Source organism: Palaemon carinicauda, chromosome 5, assembly GCF_036898095.1.
Source record: "Palaemon carinicauda isolate YSFRI2023 chromosome 5, ASM3689809v2, whole genome shotgun sequence".
Classification (NCBI taxonomy): Eukaryota; Metazoa; Arthropoda; class Malacostraca; order Decapoda; family Palaemonidae; genus Palaemon; species Palaemon carinicauda.
This window is the reverse complement of record NC_090729.1, coordinates 143,022,930-143,049,147: the sequence shown is the minus strand read 5'-3', so window position 1 is coordinate 143,049,147 and position 26,218 is coordinate 143,022,930.

Genomic DNA, 26,218 nt, shown 5'->3' with positions numbered 1-26,218 from the left:
TTCCTTTGTTTTTTATAGACACTGCAGAATTTCTTATCTCCATAGTTATCGGCTGTTTTGCAAAAGTTATCAAAAAGAGTAGCTTTCTGCACTTGTTGGAGAATCGGTAATGTTACTTCATTATGTAAATGTGTTTGTGGTAGCTCAAGTTCAACTGATTATTACCCAATTTCCATAACTTCTATATTATCTAATGTTTTTGAACGTAATTTGATAAAACGAGTTGTCGTTGATGGGCACCATAGTGAGCACAGGAATGTGATATTTGGTGTTCTTGGCCCATTACTTTTCATACTATATACACATTACATGTGGTTTGGCCTAGAAAACAAGTTCATTGCATATGCAGAGAATGTTACTCTTTTTGCATCAATTCCATCTTCTGCACTACAAATTAGTGCATGGTGCAAATTATGGGGCATGAAGTTGAATCCTAACAAAACTCAAAAATATGATTATATGAAGATCAAGGACAGTTGCTCCTCAACATCGGGATCTCAGCATTGAAAATATTTCTTAAACTCTGTATGATTCTTTAAAAGTTTTAATTAAGTGTGATTCTCGACAACAAATTTACTTTTAAAAAACACATCAGTTCTGTCCCTTTTTCAATTTCACAAAAAATTGGCTTATTGAGTAAGTAATTTAAAATTTTCATTAATCAGTCTATTCTGAAGAAATGTTTCAATTCTTTCATTATACCTTGTTTCTAGTATTGTTCTCCTGTCTGGTCTTTAGCTGCTGATTCCCATCCTAATTTGTTGCAGAGATACTTATGGCCAATTAAATTTCTTATTCCTAATCTAGATATTAATCTTTGGCACCGTCGTTTGATTAGTTCAATATGCATATTGCATAAGATTTTTTCATAATTCTGGCCATCCTTTACATTCAGATCTTCCCAGACAGTTTCATCCTGTTCGTAATACCAGGTATGAGTTAATTTTGATAAATAGTCAGACCTTCTCCATTATGAAGTTCAATACTACACAGTATTCTAGAAGTTTTATTCCAGTTGTGACCAAGTTGTGGAATGATCTTTCTAATCGGGTAATTGAATCAGTAGAACTTCAAAAGTTCAAATTTGAAGCAAATGTTTTTATGCTGAACAGGCTGACGTACGTCTTTTTATAGTTATATATGAACGATCTATTTTAATGTTGCTAATTTTTTCTAAAAATATTTCATTTAAAATGTCCATCACTTTTAATACCTTTTATTTATTTCCTTGTTTCCATTTCCTCACTGGGCTATTTTACCCCTTTTGGAGCCCTTGGGCTTATAGCATCTTGCTTTTCCAACTCTCTCTCTCTCTCTCTCTCTCTCTCTCTCTCTCTCTCTCTCTCTCTCTCTCTCTCTCTCTCTCTCTCTCTCTCTATATATATATATATATATATATATATATATGTATATATATATATATATATATATATATATATATATATATATATATATATGTATATATATATATATATATATATATATATGTATATATATATATATATATATATATATATATATATATATATAAATTATATGTATACAAATATATATGTATATATATATATATATATATATATATATATATTTATATATATATATATATATATATATATATATATATATATATATATATATATATAAGAGCGAACTGTATATAAGATGACGGCCGGCTATGAATAAGTTAGTCTAAGGGAGGTAGCGGAGGGGTGTTGGTACCCCCGATAGGTAAGTACTTAGCTAAGGACACGGCTTACAGGTTAGGTTACCTGAGGAAATGTAAGTTAGGTGGTGTTCTTGTGTAGAGATTTTACAAAAAAAAAAAAAAAAGTCTTACGAACGACTAGAAAATGGGAAGAACTGGCTGATGATATATAAAGGCTTCATATATATATATATATATATATATATATATATATATATATATATATATATATACATACATATATATATATATATATATATATATATATATATATATATATATATATATATATTTATATATATATATATATAGTCACTTCCACTGAATTCAGCTACTGCTAAATTCCAGAAATTAATGTTCTACTACCATATTCATAGTTGGAGAGGTATTATATCTCTTCTACCCGATAACTGTGATTGGATATTACAAGGTGGTCAACTCCAACCAGTACTCACTGACCTTCAACCGGCACCACCAGCTCTGGTCGATGCCATAAGATGGAAATGTAAAGTAAATTGTAGTAATTCAAGGTGCTAATGTGGAGAGTATGATTTTCATTTAAATCAGCTTACAGTGAATGTCTCTGTATAATCTGCAGTAACTGCAATATAGAAGTATGCGATGACGCTGTTTCTAATGGAGCGTGATATATGTTGGAAATAACAGCAGTGTTTTAATTGTTTTAGTTTTTGCAAAGTACACAGTAATTCAAACAATTTTGTATGAGATTAAAAAAGCTTATTCATACATATACTGTATCCCTTTCATGTTCATAAACAATTTACTTTTATTATTAACATTTTTAAATAAAAATGATCAGCATAGAAAGAGAATTAGATGAAGTGTGTATATGATACCTGGTTAAAAAAAAAAAAAAAAACTTCCTATTTAATATATATATTTGAAGTTAATCGGAGCAATGAATAAATTTTGTAAAATTCGCGAGTAAATCCAAAGTTACAGCTTAATCATACTTAAATTTTCTATAGCTTCATTATGTTGTTATCGATATTATATCAGGTATACTGTATATACCTTACTTTGCTTTTTGAAGTTCTTTTGATGTTTTCAACTAAAATGACTAGACTAATATAAATATGAAAACATATATATATATATATATATATCCAATTAAGCCATATATATTTTTTATACATTAATGTCTGGATTCTCTTAACGACCTCGGGATCAGAGCCCCAGGCGAAATCACACAAAGACAAGAGCTTGTGACCGTCCGGGAATTTGAACCCTGGTCCGGCAAGCTTGTATAGACAGTGACTACCACTTGGCCACGAAGAAAGATAAAAGTCAATGACAATTCTTCCGGACTTATACCTATCGAATTTAGGAGTTTTATTCCCGGACGGTCACAAGCACTTGTCTTTGTGTGATTTCGCCTGGGGCTCTGATCCCGAGGTCAAGAGAATCCAGATATTAATGTATAAAAAATATATATGGCTTAATTGAATATGAAAAACACGTCTAAATGTGCAAAATTTATCATTAATCAAATGCCAAGTAACAAACTACTAATTAGCCACAATGGTGAAGATGGGTTGATTTCAATTCTAAGTACAAAACACCTAAATTCGATAGGTATAAGTACGGAAGAATTGTCATTGACTTTTATCTTTCTTCGTGGCCAAGTGGCAGTCACTGTCTATACAAGCTTGCCGGACCAGGGGTCGAATCCCGGACGGTCACAAGCTCTTGTCTTTGTGTGATTTTGCCAGGGGCTCTGATCCCGAGGTCGTTAAGAGAATCCAGACATTAATGTATCAAAAACATATAGGGCTTCATTGAATATGAAAAACACGTCTAAATGTACAAAATTTATCATTAATCGAATGCCAAGTAACAAACTACTAATTAGCTACGATGGTGAAGATGGGTTGATTTCAATTCTAAGTACAAAACACCTAAATTCGATAGATATAAGTACAGAAGAATTGTCATTGACTATTATATTTCTTCGTGGCCAAGTGGTAGTCACTGTCTATACAAGCTTGCCGGACCAGGGGTCGATTCCCGGACGGTCACAAGCTCTTGTCTTTGTGTAATTTCGCCTGGGGCTCTGATGCCGAGGTCGTTAAGAGAATCCAGACATTTATGTATCCAAAAACTATATATGGCTTAATTGAATATGAAAAACACGTCTAAATGTGCAAAATTTATCATACATATATATATATATATATATATATATATATATATATATATATATATATATATATATATATATACGTTACAAAAACTCAAGATTTCAGTTGATGTAAATATCAACCACCATGGCATTTAATATTGAATTCTATCTCGGGAATATATATCCACTGGAATTCATTTATAGTAATAGCTTCTGGGTGGGCAGAGATTCGAACCCCTGCCTATTCAGCCGAAACCATGCCTGCGATGACTACCAACTGAGCTATCAAGATAGCTCAGTTGGGTGGAGATAGATAGGATGGTATTTAATTCCGATAAATTCGAATCAATAAATTATGGAAACAGACAAGGAATGGTATATGCATACAAGGGACCTAATAACGAGACAATCACAAACAAGGAAGCAATTAAAGACCTTGGTCTAATATTAAAGAGGAATATGTTGTGCAACGACCAAATAGCAACAATGTTGGCTAAATGTAAAGCAAAAATGGGAATGTTATTCAGACACTTTGAAACAAGAAAAGCTGAACACATGATTATGCTTTACAAAACTTATGTACGTAGTACATTCGAGTACTGCAATGTGATATGGTACCAACACTACCAAAAGGATATTGCACAAATAGAGAGTGTACAAAGGTCCTATACTGCTAGAATAGAAGAAGTTAAGGACCTTGACTACTGGGAAAGACTGAAATTTTTAAAACTATACAGTCTAGAAAGGAGAAGAGAATGCTACATGATAATACAAGCATGGAAGCAAATAGAAGGAATTACTGACAACATCATGGAGCTAAAAATATCAGAAAGAGCAAGCCGAGGTAGATTAATAGTGCCAAAAAATATACCAGGAAAACTAAGGAAGGTGCACAGGACATTAATCCACTACGCACCAGCATCGATAATGCAGCAACTATTTAATGCGCTGCCAGCTCATCTAAGAAACATATCAGGAGTGAGCGTAGATGTGTTTAAGAATAAGCTCGATAAATACCTAAGATGCATCCCAGACCATTCAAGACTGGAACATGCAAAATACATCGGAAGATGCATTAGCAACTCTCTGGTGGATATACGAGGTGCCTCACACTGAGGGACCTGGGGGAACCCAACCATGAAATAAGGCAATAATGTAAGGCTCTCTCTCTCTCTCTCTCTCTCTCTCTCTCTCTCTCTCTCTCTCTCTCTCTCTCTCTCTCTCTCTCTCTCTCTAAAAATAAGCCTCGTTTCTGAATGCCATATGAATTGAAGTCACTCACATCGTATTAATTTAGTCAGTCTAATTCTCTTATTAATTTTCAGTGGAGACTGTATGTTCTCAAACTATGCATAATGGTATTCCTCTGGGAAACTCTTACGTTGGTTATCCATAAAGCGTGCAATTACAATAACAAAGGCCCTTCACGGGTCTGTTGTGGACTAATTCAACCTTTTTTATTTGATAATAGAGAAACCAACTGATTCATCGGGTCATTGGACCTTCTAGTACAGAGATAATACACAATCAAAAAGAGTGGCTTTCATCATTTAGCCGTTCATCTCTCACGAGGATAAGGACGATAATTGCATTCTCTCTCTCTCTCTCTCTCTCTCTCTCTCTCTCTCTCTCTCTCTCTCTCTCTCTCTCTCTCTCTCATTGTAGGGTAAATAAACTTGACTCTTCAAGTGTGTCTTCAGTGATAAATCTTCTGTAAGCTACTTAATAAGAAATTAATCTAGTACAGTACGTAATATAATCTTTGAGAAGAACATTTTCTTATAGACCTTTTTATATTAGAGCAAAGAGAGATGTACAGTTAGAATCAAAAGAACGCCGACACACAAAGGAAATCTTTCTTCATTAGCAAATCTGTCTTTGTTAGTGACAGCATACAAATGTTACAAATCGAGTTGCCATATTTCCTTCTGTTATCATTAGATATTTCGAATATCTACCACATTTACTGACTACACAAACACACATATACACATACACACACACGCTCATACCCACACAAACACACACACACACACACACACACACACACACACATATATATATATATATATATATATATATATATATGTATGTATATGTATATTTATATATATATTTATATATGTATATATATATATATATATATATATATATATATATATATATATATATATATATATATAAAACAGATTTTGAGCGAAGCGAAAAATCTATTTTTGGGTGAGATGGCCATGTCGTCCTGATGGAAGTTCCTATAAGTAGCTTCCTAAGGAATATATGTACTACAGTGATATTCCTAGAGAATTTTACCTTTAGGTCTCCAGAATTCTAACTCCTGGCACGAATATCCTTAAATTTTCTCTCAAGGATATCGCTCAATATCAGAGGACGTATTCTTGACACGCCACATAGCAATCTGCACCCCTAATAGCATTTACTCTTCGAGGGGGAAAGTGGCAGAATTAGAAGGGGAGCCGTATCAAGGTTACCCTAGTTCCCATACTACTATTGAGTATCACAACAGTGCCATATCCAAGATGGCGGACATTCCCTCTAGCATTGAGCATGGTGCTACAGATACAGTACTTCGGGAGGGATACTGTGAAGATCTTTTCTTTTAGAAAAGAAGGGTGGGTCCATCAGGACGACATGGCCATCTCGCCCAAAAATAGATTTTTCGCTTCACTCAAAATCCGTTTTTTGGGTTCAAGCCTTAACCTTGGGACAAAATTTCTATGGTCATTTGGACATTAGAAACAAATGACGTTACCATTATCCGTCATCATCACTAGTCATAAACGATGTTAGTGCTTCCTGCCCCCTACAGGGAAGAGTCATTCCAGACAGTAGAAAAGGGGCCTCAAGGTTAGCATATATTGTATGAACAAACATAAGTATTCACTGAATATACAAACAGTCTCATAGTTTGTATGTATTGCCGAATCAATATCAGTGTCTCTTATATCCATTGTTTGCGAGCATACAATGATATGAGGAATATTTACCTTAGTAAGTCCAAGAACTCTGGCATCTTAAACATGCATTTGTCGGGCGAATTAGGACGCAATTTCATTCTAATAGACATTTATTTCTAATATTTGACTAAATGAATTAACAAGTAAAATTAATACATGTAACATTTACAGAAATTATATTTCTTTCGTGAAAGGAAAGAAATGATGAGTGCCACTGTCAGATTGAAGAAAAATTTATAATAGAATTTCTCTTCTTTATTTCTGTACCAGTTACATTCTATCAACACTGTGTACTACGTACACACGGCACTAGTGCTATCCGTATAATTCCACACCTGGGATATTGAACAGAGTTAGTGTCACCATGTTAACACTCATTCAAAAGGAGGTCACACTAAAGGTGATGATCCCTTCTCCCTTTAATTGACAGTCCCAGTCAATTAACTGTTCATCGCAGAATTAGGCGGCAGGTTTTAATACACTACCTGCCGCCACCACATAATGCTTCAGTTCATGGACCTGCTTAGCATAGTGTTTGTAGAACACTCTGGATGATTTCCATCCAGTATATGAGCGAAGCCGCTCAAAGTCCATATACTGAAAAAAGTTCAGTGATGAAGCAATTTTTCTCGGATCATGACCTGCGGGAGTACTGTCAGGATCTGCTCTATGAATAAAGTAGGTGAGCTTTGCCCTCAGTTGTTTTAGGGATAAGTTTGATCCAGAGGTTTCTCCTTTAAAGAGCCGTCCACCCCTGAAGTCTGAAGTTCTACGAAGATAGACCTTTAGACACTCTACAGGACATAGAGAGACATCTTACTTCAGAGGGCAGATTCTCCAGGGAGCCCATCTCTTAGTGGGTAACTCGTTCTTAGCAAGAAAGGTTGGATCAGGGAAGAGATTCAGTTCTCCCGCTTCTGTGAACTGAATTTGGCCCTGATCTCTAGATAGGGCCACTATTTCCCTAACTCTAGCCCCGGAGGCAATGGCGAACAGAAAAATAACCTTTTGGGTTAGATCCCTAAGGGAACAATCTTCATTGTTCACAGATGAGGCGTAATGTAGGACCTTGTCCAAAGACCAAGAGATGGGCTTTGGTGGTGCTGCAGGCCTAAGCCTTGCACATGCCTTCGGAATCTTATTAAAGATTTCATTCGCCAGATCCACTTGAAAGGTATATAGAAGAGGTCTAGTCAAAGCTGACTTGCATGTAGTTATCGTGTTGGCCGCCAGACCTTGATTATGAAGGTGGACAAAGGACAGACAGAAGTTCATTGAAATTTCTTTCGGTCCTTTTGCTTTTACAAAAGCAACCCACTTTTTCCATGAAGACTCATATTGTCTTCTAGTTGACTTAGACTTGTATTCTTCGAAGAATTCTATATTGCCTTCTGAGATCCCAAATCTTTTCCTAACCGCTAGGGCAAGAAAATCATGAAATGAAGGGTTCGGGTTCTCTGTGATAAATCGAAGGCAATTAACTTCTGAGCCTTCTGAAATAGTCCTAGGATCAGAACTAGGCCCAGCCTCAGTTTCAGTTCCTTCACTAAAGAGGATAGATTGCTCTTGGGCTACTTGGGAGCCAAAAGAGCTACTCCTCCCTGGAAGGATCTCAGCATGTTGAGGACCTTCAGCAGGAGATCGGATGGGATGAACAGGAATTTCTGAGTCCATCCCTTCCATACTAGAGGATCCTCGTATGGGGCTACATATCGAGGTAGTTTCTTGAAGACACTCATGATGAAGAGGTCGATCTGCAGTTCGGGGACTTGTTCCCATCTGAGAGAGAATAGGTCTGCGCCCGTGGACCATTCTAACTCTATCGGCTTGAGCCTAAGTAGAGCATCAACCGTCACATTGCGTATCGATTGTACATGAACTGCTGACAGGTGCCATCCCTTTAAGTAAGGAAGGGTTAACATCACCTAAACTGTATGAGATGTTCTCTAGCATTGTCGATTCCGACTTCTCATTATCTCTTCGGTGTCCCAGATCAGCCGTAGAGGGTCTGATCTGCGTGGAGAGAGTTTCCCCACTCATGACAGGACCAACATGGTCTTGGGACTTTCGGACTTTTACCTTTGTTAGGGAAGCGATTAAGGAAGGACCAATATCGGTCTTTTTAGATCTCTTCGAGCGTTTGGCGTATCTTCTCCAGATTCTTAACGCATCTTTCAGCTGTGCTCTTAGCACTGGGTCTGTCACTATTGCAAACTGGAGAGAGTTCAGAGCTCCTCCCAGTTAGCGTCTTGGAAATCTGACTGATTACCAGAGTCTCTTGACCGACCCTGCAATCTCCTTTTACATTCCCAAGGGAAAGGAGAGTTGGTGTGACCACAGGTTTCAATGGTTTTTTAGCCATTGAAGCCTTTGAGCTGGAGAGAATCGAGACTTCTTGAAGCTTATCTTGCATCCGCGATGTTCCGGGAACCGGATCATTTCCTTGGATGTTCATAGACCAGCCACTTCGGGTGCTGCCCACCCCAGCCTCTCGTCCAGGTACATTGTAGCCTGAACCATTTCTAGGCTTGGTTTTTGCATGACTGCCAATCCTGTGAAGATACTTAGGACTGTGTCTAGTCCGACAAGTATCTTTCCTAGGATATACGTTTCCCTCTGTAACTTGAATCCTAGATAGGAGGGGAGGGGGTGACTGACTGGAAGTTGCCAATAGACACCTTTCAGGTCTGACAAGACTACAAACATCCCTATGAAGCTGGGTCCTTATGTTCTGAAGGATTAACATTCTGAACTCCATGTTTTATTTGAACTTGTTGAGTGTCGACAAGTCCAGAATGACTGAGTTTTCTTGAGTCCTTCTCGTGAACACCAAACAGCCTTCCCTGGAATTCGATGGACTATAGTTCCCTTACCACCTGTATGCTCTAGAGCTCTAAGGTATACTCCTCCAGGAGGGTTTTGGATTGTAGGAAGAGTTGAGGAAATGTTGGTGGAGACATGTCTACCTCCCTAAATTAGTCTCATCTTGATTAGGCCTTGGACCCAAGGATCGAAGGTCCAGCAATCCTGAAGGAGCCTCCCTCCTACCAGAAGCATTTCTATGCTTCGAATGATCAGTAGGTTTAAATATTCGACCACCTGCCTGTGGCACCGCAGTCACTGCAACCATGGGATGTTGTTGAACAGCCCGAGGTATATATCCAGACTTTTCCATCTTCCTTTTATGTTGGGGACCCACAACCGTGGAAGACTTTTTCTTTGAAAGGATACCCCACTTTTGGGGAAGTCCTATGCTCTCCGTGGTGGCGTTCTTAATCACTTTTCTAACTACCTCGTCTTGGAAGAGGTCTTAACCCCAGATATTGGAAGATATTAGCTTCCTTGTCTCATGTTTCACTATTGTGGCAGCGAACACAAACTCCCTACATGCTCTTCTAGCCTTAATAAAGGTATAAAGGTCTTTCACTAAGGTAGCCATATGCATTTTGGCTAAGACCATGAGCATGTCTGGGGTACTTTGATGGGTTGAAAACAACTCTATGTAGTTTTGTAAGGATAGGGAGGCTGCAAGTCTCTCCTTTGTCTCTTGTTCATTATACAAGAGAAACTCGGATAGTTTAGGGAGATTCTCGTTAAACTGTCGACTGGCGACGTCCGCATCCAGTCTTCCTAATGAAAAGGTTAAGTGGACTTCCTTCCAGTCCTTCTCCTGTCTGGGAAAGGCTAGTGACCGAGGCTTGCACTCCTCGAGTGTAGGACATGGTTTACCTGCCTCCACTGCCTTGGCAACATATTTAAATGCCTTCCCCGTAAAGGGGAATGAAATTGAAGCAGGAGCAAGAAAGGAAGGGTGCCTGTTACCTAGTGTGAATACCTTCGACACCGAGTAACCTACCTTTTTTTAGGCTACTTGACAGGATAGCCTGAGCCTTATCATGGTCGAGAATCATGACCTCCTTCGATTCCGTTCCTTTTCTTGACCTTGCTTCATACTTCAGTCTAACAAAACACTTAGGGAAAGTGTCAAAGCTTGGCCAAAACTGGATTTTGTCCAAAGGAACAGCACCCATCTTCTCCGAGATGTAGAGTTTGCCGTTTAAAATCGGTATCAGCTCCGCAAACCTCCAGGGATTGGTTTTGGAGCATGTCGGAAGGTTTGTATCTATGGGTCGTTTGTATGACCCTTGGGGAGTGACAAGTGGAGCTTCACGGGGCTCTATCTTGCATTTTGCTTCCTGCTTTTCCTCTTGTTTGCGTAGGTCTTCTATTAGATTTTTCACTTGGGCCCATAATTGGTCCATTCCATCTAATATAGGGGTAAGAGGTGAAGATGTCAATGTCAATGGCTCTAGAGCCGGCACAGGTGGAAACAATTCCGACACGACATTCTCCCCTTCTTCCCATTGGGGCTTCCTGCCCTCCGTCCCAAAGGCTATCTGGCTGTTGGGAGATGTGAATCGTGCCTGGGGCACTACTATTTCCTTACTTGCTTTCGGAAATAGTAGATTACGCATCCTATCATTAGGTAGGTATGGTCCCGGAGAGATTTTGTGGAAGCCTCTCACGCAGTTGCGTAATTTGTTACGAGCTGCATCCCTACACCCTATCGACTTGGGATTCTCGAAACCCTCGGACATTAAGGTCCGACATACATTGCAAACCTACGCGTTCCAATAATGTAGGGATTCAGAAATATTATTGCAGGGGCCATGAAACCTGCATGAATTATGACCGTAAAAATACTTATTCATGACATTGCAGAACGCTGCGACACATGTCATCTGGGGTTCCTCCTGTAAGAAAGGAAAGCCAAACGAGTATACAATTGTTTGTTTTACTGATAAGCAATATGTAAAAGTCATCTTTTAACTAAAATAGCTTAGGATAGTAAGCTAGAAAGGGATAGTAGGAGACACATATTTGCGTATCCCCTGCAAACAAATGCTGTTAACTCCCCTCAGCATTAACTATAAGGAGATTCCTTTATCAAGGGAACTCCAACAAAAGTGTTCTAACCCCTAGGGGTAGAGTAGTGAACAAATCACTGCCCCTTTATATTCTTAACTCTGTGGGGTAAGGATGACTGATTTCTAATCAGAGTACTGAAGGAATTCTATTCTTTCAATATAGGAACGGTACCAGCAGAAGCCTGCACAGGGATACCCAAGAAAGTGTTGGAAAATAAAGGCTACTGTATAATATATACTGTAGTTCTCTGTTTGCAGTATGATCTATATTGCAAACATACTGGTTACTGTATAGTCACATACTGCAGTTCTAGCTGGCATATTGCCAGCAAGGTTAGCACCAGGGACAGTTCAGTCACCATATTGTCGGCTGGGATGGTGGCTGGCAGCTCGCCGGCCGGCGGCTGTCGGCAGCTCGCCGGCTGTCGGCCTACTAGGTGCTAGGAATTAACTACTGTATAATCATTCTGTAGTTTTCTGTTTGCCGTATATATCATATTGCAAATTACTGGCCACTATAATTATATATAATGTAGTTCAGCCAGTGTGCTGCCATTAATGCAAGCATCTAACGGTAGGGTCCAGCCATTATGACACCGACTGGACTTAGGAAGAATAAAAGACATATATTTGTGTATCCCGCCCAGCCTGTTTGCTGTGACCTCCCTTATAATATTAAATCATAGAGTTTCCTGATCAGGGAATCTCAAGGATAAGGATTCTACCCTTTTAGGGTTAGAAGTGTAATACCACCAGCCCTTTAAAATATTTAATATTTTAGGGTAAAAGAAAACTGATTTCTAATCAGCATATCGAAGAAATTCTATTCTTCCAATATAGGAATGGTCTCAGCCAACGCCCGGGCAAGGATATCCAAAATATATTGGAAAATAACTACTAGTATAACATATACAATAGTTTTCTATCTGCAGTATATCCTATACTGCAAATATACTGACTACCTGTATAAACATATACTGTAATTCAGTGAGCATGTAGCCGGCATAGCTAGCACTGCCGGCACAGCCATCATTCAAGCTAAAGAGAGAGAGACAGCATGGAGTGAAGGCTGCTTTGTTACTGTGTATGTATACAGTAATTAAGGATGTAAAAGTATAATTTACTACCTTTCTCCAGAAAGAAGGTTCAAATGGGAGGGGAGAAAGTAACATTCAGGCTTCCATTCAGCCACAGTACTATCGCCGGTAGGCTAGCCCCCGGCAGCGCTAATACACTCGGCATGCTGCCGACTGAGTCAGTACCTATCTGTGCCGCCTTGGCTGGCCTACTGCCGGTCAGCGTAATACCCCGACAACAGAACTTGTGGCCAGCAGTCCAAGGGAGAACTGAAGAACCTAGTGATAGAAGGGACTTCCCACCCACAGCCATCATGGCTGCCGACAGATGGCATGGCTACCATCAGCTTGCATAGCCGCCGGCAGCCGTCATAAACGCTGACAGTATGCAAACCCCATGGTCGCCGGCAGCCAACATGGCCGCCGGCAGTTGTCATGGCTGCCTGCAGCTGTTATAGCCGCAGACAGCCGGACAACAGCTGCAGAGAGGGAGTCTAGCCGGCCCCCGTAACCTACCAACAATGGTGAGGTTGCAGGACGCCGGCTCAAAGAAAGACAATGGCTTTGCCATCATAAAAGAAAAGAGGTTGAGGGAAAAGGGTCCTGAATGAGGTGTGGAAGGAGCCGGCAAGTGCCGGTCCTACACACACTCAGAAGCGTAACTATTCCTCAGCCTAGGGTCTACGAGCACAGGACTAGTATACTAGGCCACAGGGAGAAGATGGCAGCATCATACAACCACTTCAGGTGCGGGCTAGGGAGGGCTAGCCTCCTATGTCGGCAGCCTAGCCAACAGGGGAATGATTATTCACCCTGCCGGCTGACTGTCGGCACAAGACAAGATACTCTGAGGTTCTGACCGAATCCCAAAACCTGCCATCTGCTGTTAAGGGAAGAGACAGAAAACCCTAGGCTAGTCATGCCTGAATGAAAACTTAAGGCACGACCCACTAGGGTTGTAGCCTAAGGCTACACTCAGAGGGAAGAGAGATTACCCTTAAATCTCTACTAGAGACGAGTATCGGGTATATAATAATTCTAGGAAATATCTATCTCCGAAGAATTGATAACCAATGCACGAGGGTAACCGGGGAAATATCGAAAGTATACTATGTTGCCTAGGTTAGGTTACCCAGGCAAGACGAGATCTCGGTTACCTAAATCACCGAAATTCTGACATATACGATCAACATAGAAAAAGAAAGAATAAATTGCCTAAATAGCTTCCATAATTAAAATATTAATGCTATTTAAACCGGGAATGTCGTTCTACTAACTAAATAACACATGCCTAACGAACGACAGCGCCCATGGCGTCTCCGGTAACAGGCCTAGCTCCTAAATACAATAAATTACTCTAATTTCACTGTGAGACTGGAGTTAAGTTACACACATTGTAAAGATTCAATACTCAACTTTCCAGAGGCAAAAGAAGCTGGAGATTGCATAATAATCCTTGAAAATCGATCGAAATTATCAGATCAACAGGGAACACCACCGTGCGAAATCGCTTCAGAATTAGGAATGTCCGCCTTCTTGGATATGGCGCTGTTGTGATACTCAATAGTAGTATGGGAACTAGGGTAACCTTGATACAACTCCCCTTTTAATTCTGCCACTTTCCCCCTCGAAGCGTAAACACTATTAGGGGTGCAGATTGCTATGTGGCGTGTCAAGAATACGTCCTCTGATATTATGCGATATCTTGAGAGAAAATTTAGGGATATTCGCACCAGGAGTTAGAATTCTGGAGACCTAAAGGTAAAATTCTCTGGGAATATCACTGTAATACATATATCCCTTAGGAAGCTACTTATAGGAACTTCCATCAGGACGACATGGATTGAGCCCAATTATATATATATATATATATATATATATATATATATATATATATACATATATATATATATATATATAGGCTATACATATATATATATATATATATATATATATATATATATATATATCATGAATTCGCCAAATCGTGTAGAAATTACTGGAGTGTTATAGCTAAACAATTAATTCTGTTAACTGCTACATTAGATCATTTCGACATTATTCTCGTTCAAGATACTGATGGAAGAAGGGTAGTTTTACTTATGGTTCGATGTTGTATAATATTCATAAAAACGCCATACATGAGTTATACCAGCCTAAATGACATCTAGAGAGAGAGAGAGAGAGAGAGAGAGAGAGAGAGAGAGAGAGAGAGAGAGAGAGATTAAAGGAGAATACATTTTAGGAAAATTAGTATGCCATAGTTTCATGACAAAATTTGGGAAAACTATGTCGTTCTGAGACTAAACACCTTTTTAATATGATTTGTGACTAACACAAATTTCTGAAAGGGTTGTGCCTCAATGTAATAGCGTCCTCATTTATCTCAATATAACTCATTCTCGATACGAAATACTAAATTCTAATTATATTCAAGGTGTTATGCAGTCGCCAGTATCTATTGTATCCATGATTGATTATCTATCATGCAAAGCTGATACTTAAATTTCGTTACTTATCAAACTTCCAACAACATAAGCTACTTTATTCTACTGTTGCTAGCTTTTACAAATCCACTAAAATTCAATTAGGTTAGAAATATTTGTTAGAGCATTAATGATTTTCAAATAACGTTCAGGCACCTATACAATATCTTAAAGGCTGTATCAAGAATCCACATTCAACCTATCACCACAACCCTTAATACAGAAATGAGTTCCTTCTTTCCTCACTGTCGGACTGGTCGCGGGGGGGGGGGGGGGGAGAAATCCTCCAAGGGTATCTCTCACCCCCAACCCTTCCCTGGAAAGTGTCCACTTGTCCCTCCTACGAAAAATAGTAATTGAAAAATTTTATATATATATATATATATACGCACACACCCACATATATATATATATATATATACACGCATATATATATATATATTATACATGTGTAGAAATCACCAAAAGCTGACACGTGATGAATATAAAATGTATTACAGCCCCGAAAGGAAAAATGAAAAGACTTGATATATATATATATATATATATACATATATATATATATATATGTATGTATGTATGTATAATGTACACATTCCCAAAATGATCTTCTAAGGATCTTTGTAATAAGAGAACTTCATGTTTACTTAACATCACAGGATGTAACTAGAATGATTCCTATTTACTTAATAAATACGCTTTCACAAAGAAATCCCTAGTTACTAAGAGATATCAATTTCGGAATCAAGAATCATCTCAAATGACGTCACTCCCTCTCTAACTCCACCTATGCAGGATTATTCCTTTCAGAACATTCTACATTCTACATTTCCTACATCCCGCACCATATACCGAATTAGATCTGTATGCGTCTTATAATTATTATTATTATTATTACTATTATTAGCTAGGCTACAAACTTGGTTGGAAAAGCAAGACGCTATCAGCCTAGGGGCTCCAACAGGGAAAATAGCCCAGTGAGGAAAGGAAACAAGAAAAAATAAAATATTTCCTATATAAAATAGTAGGTTCATAAGAAATCACTATTCATTAATGTTATTGATATAGATATGGCGACCAATTACATAACAATAGCGTAATGATAATGATAACAAGCTGGAAAAAGCACCCAGAGAGCGTAGACCTCCGCCAAAGCAGCTCAGTTCCCTCTATCATATCATATCGACCTTCACTAGGCCCTTATTTATTTGCTTAAGGAGACAATTATCAGCAACAAATATTTCTATTTTAAAGTTATTGATTTCGTTTTTTTCAAGTCATATCTAATTAAATTCACAAAAGTAACCTTCTTGGTGAAGGCAATGAACAGTAGACAATATGTATAAGAGCATACATAATGCATATAATGACAACACGATGCAATTAAAGATTCAAAGAAATAACACTGTATCGTGGTCGGAATAATGTTTACAGGGTTGAAACTGAAGAATCCTTCAGAAAAATCCCTGGATCCGGACGGTAGATCTAATTGCTTCTAACTTACCTCAATTTTAATTGCCTCTAACTTACCTCAATTCTAATTCCTTCTAAGTTAAGTCAATTCTGACATATCCTGAAATTTTCATTAAATCTATCCGTAACTTTTTAAGCAATAAGCAAAACTATCCAAATGTGTCCGATCTCGCAATAGTGAGGAATCCTTTTAAAAAATCCTGGATCCGGATGGTGATTCGGATCACTGCTAAAATCTAATCACTTCCAAGTTTCTGACATATCCTGAAATTTTCATCAAAATTCATCGGTAACTTTTGCGTCAGGCTGATGACAAACAAACAGAGGTGAAAACATAACCTCCTTGGCGGAGGTAATTAATATTAATACTACTATTACCATTCACATCACCGTAAGGATTTAAGCTGCAAAGTCATATCTAATAATACTCCCCTCGAGAGATTATTAGGCGAGAAGAAAAAAAAACCGGGTCTGAAAAAAAGAAGAAAGGATAGTTGATCTGGTGCTTAGGTGTACTGCGAATATGTGTAATATAAGGGGATTGATTGTTGGGTATGACAGTCAATGGTGACATCATCATCATCATCTTCATCATCATCTACGCCTATTGACGAAAAGGGTCCCGGTTAAATTTCGCCAGTCGTCTCTGTTTGAGCTTTTAATTCTTACTTCTCTATTCATCATCATCTGCTTCGCGCTTCATAATCCTCAGCTATGTAAGCCTGGGTCTTCCAACTCTTCTAGTACCTTGTGGAGCCCAGCTGAACGTTTGGTGAACTAATCTCTCTTGGGGAGTGCGAATAGCATGCCCAATCCATCTCTATCTACCCCTCATTATGATCTCATCCACATATGGCACTCTAGTAATCTCTCTTATAGTTTCATTTCTAATCCTTTCCTGCCATTTAACTCACAATATCCTTCTGAGGGCTTTGTTCTTAAATCTACTAAATCTATTGGAGATTGTTTCGTTGTCATACCATGACTCATGTCCATAGAGTAACACCGATCTTCCTAAACTGATATACAGTCTGGTTTCTACATTCGATTTGATTTCGAAATTTCACTTAACATAGCCATTGTCTGATTTGTTTTCTTCAATCTTTCACCAAACTCTAATTCTAAAGACCCTGTAATGGAGATCACAGCTCCCAAATACTTGAATGACTCTACCTCACCAATCCTCTCCCTTTGTCTTAATACCTTAGTTGGTTTTACTTTATATTAGTGATGCAATGGACCCCAATCTGCGGTCTACGGTTGCACCTCTATGCTCCACTAGCCTTGTATCCGAGCGCTCTTTATTAGATGGTTACAGTTCCCTTGATGGCAGCAATCTACACCTCATTTAGGCTTGGGCAACTTGGTATCGCCTGAAGGTCTTTTCTTCATAAGTCCTGTTGCCCCCACCACCACAGGTATTATTCCTATCTCTTTCAGTTCCCATGAATTTTTCAGGTCGTTCTTCAGTCCTTGATATTTCGTTTTTTGCCTCTCAGCTCTATTGAAGCCATAATCACTGGGTACTGTCACATCTATAATCTTTGCTGTTTTTTCTTCTTTATTCTAGATCACAATATCTGTTCTTATAGCACCTATATAAATCTTCCTGTCGGGATTATTTTATCATAAAAGATGGTAATGCCTCTGTTGGTGGTAACTGGATCTGGTTCATGCTCCCATACCTTATCTTTTACTTCAATTTTGTATTCTTTACATATTTTCCAATGTATATATTTACAGATGTTATTGGGACGACCTGTGTAGTTACCATCTGCATGTAGAGTCTGGCAGGCTGAAACCAGATGACCAACACTCTCAACTGCTGCATGGCAAAACGTACATTGGTCGTTTCATGATATGCCCACCATTTTCTAGAAGCCGTTTGTTAATAGGCCTTGGTCTTGTGCTCCTATTATCCTCTTTTCTCCATCAAAACCTATATTTCCATTTCTTATCCATCTGAGTGACTCTTCTTCGTCTATGGAATCTTTTTCCAGTTCTTCTTGAAATCTTCCAGCTCTTCCATGGTGTTTCCACCTTTCCATTACAAGTTTTTTTCTCTCTAGCACTGAATTCCTGCCTGGTCTTCCTGGCTATCATTATTGCTGGAGTCTGTTCAGTGCCCTTTGTTCCCAGTAAGTAGTTTCACATTAAGAGGAAGACTTCAAAACGGTTATATAAATATGACAAGGGAATGAGAGAGAGAGAGAGAGAGAGAGAGAGAGAGAGAGAGAGAGAGAGATGGTATATAGCTAAAAATCGACGATAACTATGAAGCCTTAGAGAGACAAAAAAAATCGAGAGAAAAGAGAAAGGGCTAATGAATGCATAAACTTCAGGGATGGGGTCACTGACTTAGCAGAAATCATTAACAGATAACAGTATGCAGGAGCAAAGAAATAAAAGATGCAGATGGGGTTAAAAGGAAAATAATGTATTGAACGATCAAAAGTGAGCGTATGAAGCGTAGCCTATGCGTAGTAGGGTGAATGAATGAATGAATGATTTGAAGTTCTCTGGCATCCTGAAATCGAAGGTCATTGACGCCGATATCGTTTATTATAGATATGGATTAAAAGAATATTCAATTAAGACCAGAAAAGTAAATATGTTATAGAATTTAAATAGCATTAAGAAGATCTGCTTCTGATATGAATTTAAAAATGCCACTAGCATTGTACGACACATTATGTCCAATGAACCTGCCATCTTCACCCCGAGCCTCAAACAGATATCTATTTCTTTCTGTGCTATAAGTGTTAAATACAATAGGATAAAAGTAAAACAGTAGAGATTTTAAGTGGTGTAAAAAAGCTAATTCAAGGAGAGTAAGGGATTCTACTGTAGAGGGAAGTTAATAAGCAGAGAAACACACTCAACCAAGATGGTCTTAAATGATGCTAAGGGCAAGTTTCGTTCAATAGAAACAATAGTAACGTGTAAATAGAGTGAGTATATTGAAGCGTTGTTAAATAAAGAGGGTAGAAGAGAAAGATATTTCGATTTTAGAATATTAAATGGTCTTACTGTAAATTTAAGATTAACGAAAATATGAGGTGTTGGGGTTGCAATCTAATACTTGAAGAATGGAGGTGACAGGGGCTGGTGGGAATACGAATAACATCTTCAAGCATAGTAGTACCAGTGTCAATGATTGTTCAACTTTGTAAACTTGAAGGCTTTCTGCATAAAATGATTTCTATGGAATGGGTCAGAGGAATAAGTGATCCTTAGTAAAAGTGCCCAGATGGTAAAAGTAATTAAAATAATCTTCACTTCACATAGTTTATCTGGATATGAACATGTTAATATTATTATTGAGAAAATTTGGTAGTCAGAGAAAGACCACTATTGTTTTAGGCCAGGAATAATGTATGTCAATCAAGTGTTTGTTATAGAAAAGCGGTGTGGAGAGTTTGCGATTAAAGTTGGATGTGGTATAGATGAAGTTATAGATCTTAGATATATGGGAAGTTATGGGTGGCGAGGAAGTACGGTATACAGTAGAGGGAAATATGATAAAAACAATTAAAAAGTTATTTTATATAATCGGTTTATATTTGCATGTATGAACATAATTGACGGGAAAATCTGCAAAAATACAAGCAATTTATGAGTACATTCGTGATATAAGGATAAGAGGGCAAGAGTAGCATGATTAATATCAGAAAATAATACAGTATTAATCAGTAATACTGAAGACAAGCTTCAGATGCCGATAAAAACGTTGAATGGGAATATAAACGAGAGTTAGATTATGGAGGTAGAAGTTAAAAAAGGACGATAATGAGAGTTTGTATGAAATATGTAAGAATGGAGTGGTTGATTTATATTGATATTTTCAGTACTTATAGGAAATTATCATTTGGTGAGAAAAGATGGGAGTCATTGAATGTGTAATGCAGGTAAAGAAACTGAAGGCGAAATGGAATGTAAGAATGGACTGCTGAGTCTCCTGTAATTTTAAACAGAGAAGTGTCGATATTGATTGGCAAGGTAAGGAAGAAAGTTGAATCTGCTAAGATTACGGTTACGGTTCATTTTCCATTTGCCTACACACACCGAGTAGTCTGGCCTATTCTTTACATATTCTACTATGTCCTCATACACCTGACCACACTAAGATTACCAAACAATTCTTCTTCACCCAAGGGGTTACTGTACTGTAATTGTTCAGTGGCCACTTTCCTCTTGGTAAGGGTAGAAGAGACTCTTTAGCTATGGTAAGCAGCTCTTCTAGGAGAAGGACACTCCAATATCAAACCATTGTTCTCTAGTCTTGGGTAGTATCATAGCTTCTGTACCATGGCCTTCCCTTGTCTTGGGTTGGAGTTTTCTTGCTTGAAGGTACACTCGGGCACACTATTCTATCTTATTTCTCTTCCTATTGTTTTGTTAAAGTTTTTATAGATTATATTGGAGGTATTTATTTTAATTTTGTTACTGCTCTTGTAATATTTTTCCTTGTTTCCTTTCCTCACTGGGCGATTTTCCCTGTTGGAGCCTCTTGGCTTACAGCATCCTGCTTTCCTATCTAGGGTTGTAGCTTAGCAAGTAATAATAACAACAACAACAACAACAATAACAATAATAATAATAATAATAATAATAATAATAATAATAATAATAACAATAATACGATGAATTGCTTGTGAGCTATGTGAAAGTGATAGAATCGCAAGGACATGACACAAACGGGCTACAAACTCTAGCATACAGTAAGTGACAAAGGTAGTCAAACAGAGAAGACATAGTTAGGTTAAATAGAGAAGACAGCGAATGATTGACTCGAGAACGGGATGTTTGATTTACAAATCTCAGGAGGAAGAAGTTTCGAGAAACAGTAGGTTCGGCCATTTTAATGTGCAAAGGGTGTTTGAGTAGAGGGTCTCAAGGTTTTAGGAAGTGGTAGCAAGCTTTCGACGTAGTGTCTTAACACAATGCTAATGAATTATCTGTTCAAGCATATGAAGTAGTTGGAGCTTGAAAGTTATCCACAAATAGCTTCATACTTGATAAAATATATAAAGGGCAAATGTGTCATTAAATGAGGGTTTGCAGTTTTATGTTAACTCGAGTAAAGGAGAAGGTCTCATTGTTGGCAAAAGAGGTTTAGTGAAATCGTTTCTTTGAACATGGATTAGCTAAAGTTAGGTATAATCTTTGCACATCAATACTTTTTTAAATTGCATGCTGATAATTTTGTTTATAATAAACTTCATTGTTTTAGAATGGCTTTATGAAAATACACTAAATGGATCAATTGTAATGAAAAGAAAATGAATTTACGCAAGAGAGAGATGGAGAAATATATTGCAATGAAACTGTAATAACATAACCTATATTTTAGAATTTTCAGGATCCAATCCCTGTTCAGAGAATTTAGAAAATTCTTCATAGTTCAAATGTTACTGTATCTTTCCTTTTTCTCACCCTTTCAATGGAAAATAAGTCATTGAATGGTTTTGTGGCCCAATTCTATTTCTTGACTTCCTTTCCTTAACTGAGCCTTTTAGATTCTTTTGTTTATTTTTTTTTTCTTGTTTTATTTCATCAAAAGAAATTTTTCTAATATTGGCACCAAATTCTTTTTCATTTTAAATTCAATTTTTTATATTTTGAGTAGAAAATGACATATGATTTCTATTTTATGATTTAGGATAAATCAGTTAGTAAAGATATCCTTTGTGCATTATGTTGCATGTGGAAAATTGTCGCTGTAGTGTAATTATGGGAAACTGTGAAGGGCTATATCCAAGTCACTTTTAAATCTAGCTATTGGATTTTATCTTTTAGACAATTAGAAATTAGTGTAACTACGCTTCACTAGAAAATAAGATACAAATGAAATATTGTATAATAGTAAAAAAGACTATACTGTCCTATCATCTGCACTGAACTGCAAAAGAATAAAGGCAATTCTATAAAACTGCAAAGAATTTACCACTGTTACATTCAGCAGAAAACTCGTCATTTTGAAACCAATTACTCTCCACAAAATCATTTTCTTCCGAAGCAATGAAATGCAAACTTTTTGAAGAACTGCATCTCCATTGCAAGTATTTGCAAATAATAGTCTTTCACAGACACAACGAGGTTTACACAGTTTAATTCTAACTTCAAATACTGTAAACTTAGCAGCTAAATCACCCTTCGGTTGTCATCTGTTGAAAAGAAAAAAATCAATTTAGGTATTTAAGAGTTCCTGCTCTTTACAGGTTGGTATAAAAAGAAAAAACGTCTGCAAATATCAAATCTATAATCATATATATCAAATCAAATTATGAAATGCCCTTCTTGTAATCTCAAGAAGTTGAGATGAGTGGGTAGTTTCGTAGAAAAATTAAATAAATTTTTAAGTAATAGATTGCAAAGAATGCTGTTGATGGGCCCCGTAGTGAAGATAGGAATGTGATATCTGGTGTTCCGCAGGGTAGTGTTCTTGCCCATTACTTTTCATACTATATACACATGACACGTGGTTTGGTCTAGAAAGCAATTTTTTTTTTTTCATATGCAGATGAGGCTACTCCCTTTGCATCAATTCCATCCCCTGAATATAGATCTGAGGTTGCTGAATCCCTTAATAGAGATCTAGCTAAAATTCGTGCTTGGCGCAAATCATGGGGCATAAAGTTAAATCTTAACAAAAATCAAAGTATGATTGTAAGTAGGTCAAGGACAGTGGCTCCTCAACATCTTGATTTCAGCATTGATAATGTTTCTTTAGTTCTTTATGACTTAAAATTTTTGGTGTGATTCTCGATAGCAAATTTACTTTTGAGAAACACATTAGGTCTGTCTTCTTCAATTACACAAAAATTGGCTTATTGAGAAAGTCTTTTAAGATTTTCGGTGATCAATATATTCTGAAGAAGTGTTTAATTATTTCATTCTACTTTGTTTTGAGTATTGTTCTCCTGTCTGCTCTGATTCTAATCTTATTTTTGGGGGGGGTAGGAACTTACGGCCTATTGAATTGCTTCTTCCTGATCTAGATCATACTGGCACCGTCGTTCAATTAGATTGATATGAATGTTGCATAATATTTTTTATGATTCTAACCATCCTTTACATTCAGATTTTCCAAGACAGTGCCACCCTGTTCGTAATACTAATTACGCAGTAATTCTAATAGTCAGGCCTTCTCCATCATGAGGCTCAATACTACACAGTATTCTAGAAGTTTTATTTAAGCTGTGACTAGGTTGTGGAATGACCTTCCTAATCGAGTATTTGAATGTAGAACTTCAAAAGTTCAAATGTTTTATGATGAACCTACTGACATAAGTCTTTTTATAATTTATATATGAAATGTCTGTTTCAATTTTGTTACTTTTTTAAAAAATACTTTATTTTAATTGTTCCTCACTTCTCCTATCGTTTATTTATTTCCTTATTTCCTCTCAACATTGGGCTTTTTTTTCCCATTTCAAGATTTTGCGCTTATATCATACTGTTCTTAAAACTTGGGTTGTAGTTAGTAATAAAAATATCACCTTTTCTAAAGTTTTGTAGGGGAGAAGATTGGGTGAACTTAACCTATCTGAATTTTTAAGATAAGTTGTCCACAACACAGTTCTTATAAAATAGTTGTGGCAACGATAACCTTCCAGCAAGCATAGATTGCAGTTCTATCTTCAATTTTGAATGAGTGATAATACACTACTTACCAAATTATCTATAGCTAATGCCTCAAAGAACAATAAATCACATTTTATTAACAATTTATCTTTATACTCAGACATGTCGATAGTGTTCCAGCACAATGCTAGTCTTTTTCCCCCTTCAATTTTGAGCATCCAAACCTCAAACACACCTTCCTCCCTAAGTCGAATGGCATTAGCGGTTGATCCTGGACGCGTTACATATCCAGTTTTTAACAAATGTAGTGGAGATGGGGTGGCTAACCAGTGTACCACACGCTCTGCCCCTTGGGTGCTCGAGGGGTTCATGTAGTAACAGTATTTGGGAATTCTAGGTTGTCACTCATCCCAGTGCTGGCCAAATACCAAGGTCATGAGGGGCAGAGACAAAGGATAGCAAGATGTCCTAAAGACCAATCATTTACACATATGGTCAGTACCTGTGCCCAATCCCCTCCTAAGCTAGGACCAGGAACGGCCAGGCTATGACTGCTGATGACTCAGCATGGAGATATCTATACGGTCCCTCAAACTCCCCATCTCTAATTCACAGGCGGAGATACAGGAGGGTCTGTGTCTCTCCTTGTATATGTATATGTATAAGTACATGTATAAGTATATATACTGTTTGTGTATATATATATATATATATATATATATATATATATATGTATATATATATGTCTGTCTATATATAATATATATATATATATATATATATATACATATATATATATATATATATATATATATATATATATATATATATATATATACTGTAAACACATACACACACACACACACACATATATATATATATATATATATATATATATATATATATATATATATATATATATGGTAGTAGGTTGGCCAGGACACCAGCCACCTGTTGAGATACTACCGCTAGAGTTATGGGGTCTTTTGACTGGACAGACAGTACTACATTGGATCCTTCTCTCTTGTTACGGTTCATCTTCCCTTTGCCTATACACGGACACACACACACACACACACACCGGATAGTCTGGCCTATTCTTTACATATTCTCCTCTGTCCTCATAGACCCGACAACACTGAGATTACCAAACAATTCTTCTCTCGAGAGGTTAACTACTGCCTGCAATTGTTCAGTGGACACTTTCCTCTTGGTAAGGGTAGAAGAGACTTTAGCTATGATAAGCAGCTCTTCCAGGAGAATCAAACCATTGTTCTCTAGTCTTGGGTAGTGCCATAGCCTCTGTGCCATGGTCTTCCACTGTCAGGGGTTAGAGTTCTCTTGCTTTAGAGTACACTCGGGCACACTATTCTATCCTGTTTCTCTTCCTCTCGTTTTGTGTAAGTGTTTATAGTTTATCTAAGAGGTATTTATTTCAATGTTATTACTCTTCTTAAGATATTTTATTTTTCCTTGTATCCTTACCTCACTGGGCTATATTCTCTGTTGGAGTCCCTGGCCGTATAGCATTCTGCTTTTCAAACTAGTTGTAGCTTAGCAAGTAATAATAATAATACACACACACACACACACACACACACATATATATATATATATATATATATATATATATATAATGTATATATAGATACATACTGTACACACACATTACACACACACACACACACACACACATATATATATATATATATATATATATATATATATATATATAAATATACTGTATATATAGATATGTATATATATATATATATATATATATATATATATATATATATATATATATATATATATATATATATATATAATGTATATATATAGATA